This window comes from Bufo bufo, chromosome 1 (genome assembly GCF_905171765.1).
Source record: "Bufo bufo chromosome 1, aBufBuf1.1, whole genome shotgun sequence".
In the NCBI taxonomy this organism is placed as follows: Eukaryota; Metazoa; Chordata; class Amphibia; order Anura; family Bufonidae; genus Bufo; species Bufo bufo.
This window is the reverse complement of record NC_053389.1, coordinates 57,451,898-57,458,218: the sequence shown is the minus strand read 5'-3', so window position 1 is coordinate 57,458,218 and position 6,321 is coordinate 57,451,898.

The following is a 6,321-nucleotide window of genomic DNA, read 5'->3' as shown; positions in this document are numbered from 1 at the left end:
AAAACTATGAATTAACACATGTGGAATTATATACATAACAAACAAGTGTGAAACAACTGAAAATATGTCATAGTCTAGGTTCTTCAAAGTAGCCACCGTTTGCTTTGATTACTGCTTTGCACACTCTTGGCATTCTCTTGATGAGCTTCAAGAGGTAGTCCCCTGAAATGGTTTTCACTTCACAGGTGTGCCCTGTCAGGTTTAATAAGTGGGATTTCTTGCCTTATAAATGGGGTTGGGACCATCAGTGGCGTTGAGGAGAAGTCAGGTGGATACACAGCTGATAGTCCTACTGAATAGACTGTTAGCTGCTTTTTTCTTGCCATAATACAAATTCTAAGTAAAGAAAAACGAGTGGCCATCATTACTTTAAGATCAGTCAGTCAGTCAGCCGAAAAATTGGGAAAACTTTGAAAGTAAGGGCTATTTGACCATGAAGGAGATTGATGGGGTGCTGCGCCAGATGACCTGGCCTCCACAGTCACCGGACCTGAACCCAATCGAGATGGTTTGGGGTGAGCTAGACCGCAGAGTGAAGGCAAAAGGGCCAACAAGTGCTAAGCATCTCTGGGAACTCCTTCAAGACTGTTGGAAGACCATTTCAGGGGACTACCTCTTGAAGCTCATCAAGAGAATGCCAAGAGTGTGCAAAGCAGTAATCAAAGCAAAAGGTGGCTACTTTGAAGAACCTAGAATATGTCATATTTTCAGTTGTTTCACACTTGTTTGTTATGTATATAATTCCACATGTGTTAATTCATAGTTTTGATGCCTTCATAGTCATGAAAATAAAGAAAACTCTTTGAATGAGAAGGTGTGTCCAAACTTTTGGTCTGTACTGTATTTCCATCAGAGCTTGGGGCTTAACACTTTCAGGCAGGCCCAGGAGTCTTAGGTTGTTCCACCTAGACCTATTCTCGAGGCCCTCTAGACGATCTCTCAGAATAATGTTCTGTCTAAACAGTTCTTGGGCCTTGCCATCTGTTCTTTCTAGTGCTTCTTCCACTTGCACTAACCTTTTCTCCACATCTTCTATGCGAGAGTCTTGCTGGGCCAGAGTCTCCCGGATCTCATGCAGGGATTGCGTTAAGGTTTTAGTCAGAGTCTCTCTGATGTCTGGCGCCAAATGTCTCGCCACCTCAATCGCCAGCGACTAGTAGTCAATTGCCGGAGTGTCAGTTGTCACCGGCTGGGATACGACGGACGGCTGCTCCCCCGCCTGTGAGCTTAACAGCACCGCTGGTGAGGCTGGACTGGAATCCTCCATCTTGCCAAGCGTACTCTCCCCACGTGTGCCTTTGCCGCTCGTTGTTATTCTGCTCCCGCTCCGCAGGAGATAACGGTCCATGGACCAACTTGTGCCGGTATGCAGCAGACTGGACCTCTCATGTTCCAGTCCCTGTAGTATGTAAAAATGATGGAGCGGGGGCTCGGTTTCGGTGGACGGTAGCCGGAGCTCTAGCACAGCGCCAGAACCGGAAGTCGATCTCATAAATTTTATTGTGACCCAAACAAATTTGTACGCCCAGCAGTTTATTTCTCAAAACCCAACATCCTCATATGCTAGACCCCTAGGTTGGACCCCTGTAAATGCAGCAGACATTATGAAGATTTGGGGTCTGTTGCTGCATATGGGCCTTGTAAAAAAAATGAAATGAGACAATATTGGAGTTCAGATGTCTTGTACCACACTCCAATTTACAATATGGCCATGTCCCGCTCAAGATTTGAATCCATTTTGAAATTCCTACATTACAATGATAATGCACAGTGCACCCCCCCCCCCCCCCCCCCCAAAATGACCCAAATTTTGACTGTCTATTCAAAATAAGACCCCTCCTGGAGCACCTCAACTCAAAATTTACAGAGGTGTTCACCCCAGCAAAAGAAATGAGCATAGACGAGTACATTTTATAGGAAGGGTTAAATTTTGCCAGTACCTGCCCAGCAAGCGGGCACGGTACAGAATAAAAATGTACAAGCTGTGCAAGAGTACCTCTGGGTACACCTACAGGTTCAGGGTTTATGAGGGGAAAGATTCCCGGATACAACCCCCTGAATGCCCCCCCGTCCTAGGAGTTACTGGCAAGATTGTGTGGGACTTACTGCACCCACTGCTGGATAATAGTTATCACCTCTATGTAGATAACTATTACACCAGCATACCCCTATTCATGTCCCTAAAAGCCCGAGGTACTGTGGCTTGCGGCACAGTGCGAAAAAAAATCAGAGATGGCTCCCTAGATCCCTGGTAGGGCAACTACTCCAAAAAGGTGACAGTAAGACTGTCCTCCATGAGAACATGCTGGCGGTTAAGTACAAGGACAAGAGGAATGTCCTTGTACTAACCACCATTCACACAAACACCAGTTCTCCTGCCCAAGTGCGAGGTACCACTACCCCTGTCAACAAGCCTGACTGCATCCTTGATTACAACAGGCACATGGGAGGGGTTGATCTGTCCGATCAAGTTCTGGATCCTTACAGTGCCATGCGTAAAACTAAGGTGTGGTACAAAAATCTTGCCGTATACATTGTACAGATGGCAATGTACAATGCATACATTTTACATCGAACTGCAGGCCAGACAGGAACTTTCCTTCAGTTCCAAGAGGCGGTAATCAAGGCCCTAATTTTCCAAAGTCAGGAAGGGAAGGGCCCGAGTACTTCAGGAGGACATGGTGCCCGTGTTGTACCAGGACAACAGTTCCCTGGTGAAGTCTCACAAACAGCGAAGAGGGGAAAGACCCAAAAAAGATGTCGGGTTTGTTACAAAAGGGGAATACGAAATGTTGCGGAGCTTCACGGTATACCCTTAATATCTTCACTTAAATCCCCTTGTAGCTGAAGAAGCAGGTCAATATCCAAGAGACAATTTCCCCAGTGACTGGACGACACACAGTTTGGGAGTCAACTGACTTTACTAGGCATGCGCACCTGGTTTCAAACTGCCAACAGCCTCATTTACATACAATACATAGATTACTATGGTACAAGGAAAAGGGGGGAGGGGAAGAGGTACAGACAAGAAAGACATTCTGTAAGCGGCTAGGTTTGCCACACGAAAGGACATAATTTAGCAGTGCGACACCTGGCCTCTGCATGAAAGAATGCTTCCGAACCTACCACTCATCCATGGATTTTGAATTTCATCCTTTATGCTCCCTGTAATATTTCCATATCTCTGATTTAGTCCACCTCACTTGCATACCCACTTTCCAACAACCACTACATAATCCATTCTGTGAGACACCTGTTTGGTAAAAAGTACCCTTTCCACCACTTACAATGTCTGTAAGGGGGTGCTCTTTCCATAATGGGGTCACTTCTTGGGGTTTTTCATTTCTGGGGACCACTGAATTTTTTTTAAAATGCGACATGGCAGCTAAGATCCATGTCTGCCAATTCACGCCTGCAAATTGCACTTTGCCTGTAGCGGCCTGCTATGCGCCAATACAGCAGGCTACGAGCACATATGAGGTGTTTGCAAAATGGGGAGAAAATGGGGAACATATACTGGGGTGCATTTTCTCCTTTAACCCCTTGTGGAAGTGAAAAATTGGGGTTGCTAGTAATTTTTACAAATGTGTGCTATGAAATGCTTGACTCAAGTAATTCTGCCTTCTGTGAGACACCTGTTTGGTAAAAAGTACCATTTCCACCACTTACAATGTTCATACGGGGGTGCTCTTTCCGAAATAGGGTCACTTCTTGGCATTTTTCATTTCTGGGGACCTCAGGAAATTTTTAAAATGTGACATGGCAGCTAAAATCTATGTCTGCCAATTCAGGTCAGCAAAAGCCATATTTAGCTTTTTGTATCTAGAGCCCTACCATGCGTTTATACATAATTTTATGAGCACATATTGGGTGTTGGCGTATTCGGGGGGAAATGGGGAACAAAATGTGTGGTGCATTTTGTCCTGCTACCCCTTGTGAAAGTGAATAATGTGGGTGTAAAGCTACTTTTGCTGGAAAAAATTGTCCTTTTTTTATTTTCACAGCCAAGCGTTTCCTAATTCTGTGACACGCTCGATGGGTCTAAGTGCTCACTACACACCTTGAAATATTCCTTGGGGGTGTAGTTTCCGGAATGGGGTCACTTTTTGGGGATTTCCACTCTAGGGGTACCTCAGGGTGTCTTTATATGCGACATAGTTCCCAAAAGCCAATCCTGCAAAATCTGTCCTCCAAAAGCTCTATAGCACTACTTCCCTTTTGGACCCTGCCATGCATCCATACATCATTTTATGAGCACATATTGGGTGTTGGCGTATTCGGGGGGAAATGGGGAACAAAATGTGGGGTGCATTTTGTCCTGTTACACCTTGTGAAAGTGAAAAATGTGGGTGTAAAGCAACTTTTTATGGAAAAAAAAAATTATTTTTCATTTTCACAGCCAAGCGTTTCCTAATTCTGTGAAACGCCAGATGGGTCTAAGTGCTCACTACACACCTTTAAATATTCCTTGAGGGGTGTAGTTTCCAGAATGGGGTGACTTTTTTGGGGGGTTTCCACTGTAGGGCCACCTCAGAGTGTCTGCACATGCGACATAGCTCCCAATTACCATTCCAGCTAAATCCGCTCTACAAAAGCCATATGATGCTCCTTCCACTATGAAGCCTGCTGTGCGCCCATACATCAGTTTTTGAGCACACATGGGGTGTTTCTGTAAACTCCAGATTCAGGGTAATAGATTTTGAGTTTTGTTTGGCTGTTAACCCTTGATTTGCTACTGGAACAAATGGATTAAAATGAAAAATCTGACAAAAAGTGAAATTCTGAAATTTCATCTCCATTTGCCATTCACTCTTGTGGAACACCTAAAGGGTTAACAAAGTTTGTAAAAATCTGTTTTGAATACCTTAAGGGGTGTAGTTTCTAAAATGGGGTGATTTATGGGTGGTTTCTAATATGTAAGCCCCAGAAAGTGACTTCATAACTGAACTGATCCTGAAATATTTGGGTTTTGGAAATATTGTTAAAAATGTTAAGATTTGCTTCTAAACTTCTAAGCCTTCTAACGTCCCAAAAATATAAAATGTCATTTTCAAAATGATTCAAACATGAAGTAGACATATGGGAAATGTAAAGTAATTACTATTTTTGGAGGTATTACTATCTATTATAAAAATGTGCTAATTTTCAAACTTTTTGGTCAATTTGGTATTGAACTCCATTTCACCAGTGTCATGAAGTACGATATGTAACGAGAAAACATTCTCAGAATGGCCTGTATAAGTAAAAGCGTTTTAAAGTTATTACTACATAAAGTCACACATGTCAGATTTTCAAAAAATGGCCTGGGCAGGAAGGTGAAAACAGGCCCGCGGTTGAAGAGGTTAAGGGCAATGGTACCAAATATTAATGAAATATATGTAAACTTTTGACTTTGCAGATAGTAATAAAAATGCGTTTAAACATTCTCTCTCTCTCTCTCTCTCTCATTATTCTGGCATTTGGCAATAATAATAATTATGGTAATAGTAATTGACCAAAAACAGGAAAGGTTTATTCTGATTTCATGTCAGATATTGAGAAAAACATGCATATGTGTCTTTTTATATAGTGTATGTAAACTTCTGGTTTCAACTGTATATTGTGGTACAGCAAAGATACGGCTGCTACTCGGCAAATATACCGGGAATCGGATTAAGACACTTATGAGAAACTTTAGAGATTCAGTGCCACTGGAGTTTCCGTAGTGCAGTCCCCAGTAATCACTTTTTTCCTGACCCAAGGATGAGGAAGGAGCGAATACGAGAAATGTTTTTTTAGGTGGAGACGGCAGCATGGGGTAAAGTATTAGATGTGCAGCTTTAGGCTGGATTTACACTGGATGGTTCTGCAGCCGATTGTTGGGAAGGAAGTATTCCTTCCCAACAATCGGCTGCTTGTGCAGTGAAGGAGACCGCGCATTTATATGCAGTGATCTCCTTCACTGTATGAAGACGAGGGATCGCTATATCTCATCCTCATAAAGAATCATGGTTTCTGAGCAGCAGATCGCTGTTTGGACCATTGGGTGATCGGCGGCACATTTATACGAGCAGATTGTCGGGAATGACCGTTCGCAAAAACGGTCGTTCCTGATGATCTGGGCGATTATTGGCTCGTGTACATGCAGCTTTACCTATATTAAAACTGTTATAAAAGAGCCATAGTCAAGTTATCCAAAAAATAACTTCAAATATGGCGAGACCAGACCAGAAAACCACAGCAAACCAGCGATCTGTGGCATTGATCAAAGAAACAATAGTCCCAGATAATCAGCATGCTAGATCTTCCTGAATCATCACATATAGATCATGAATATGTTAA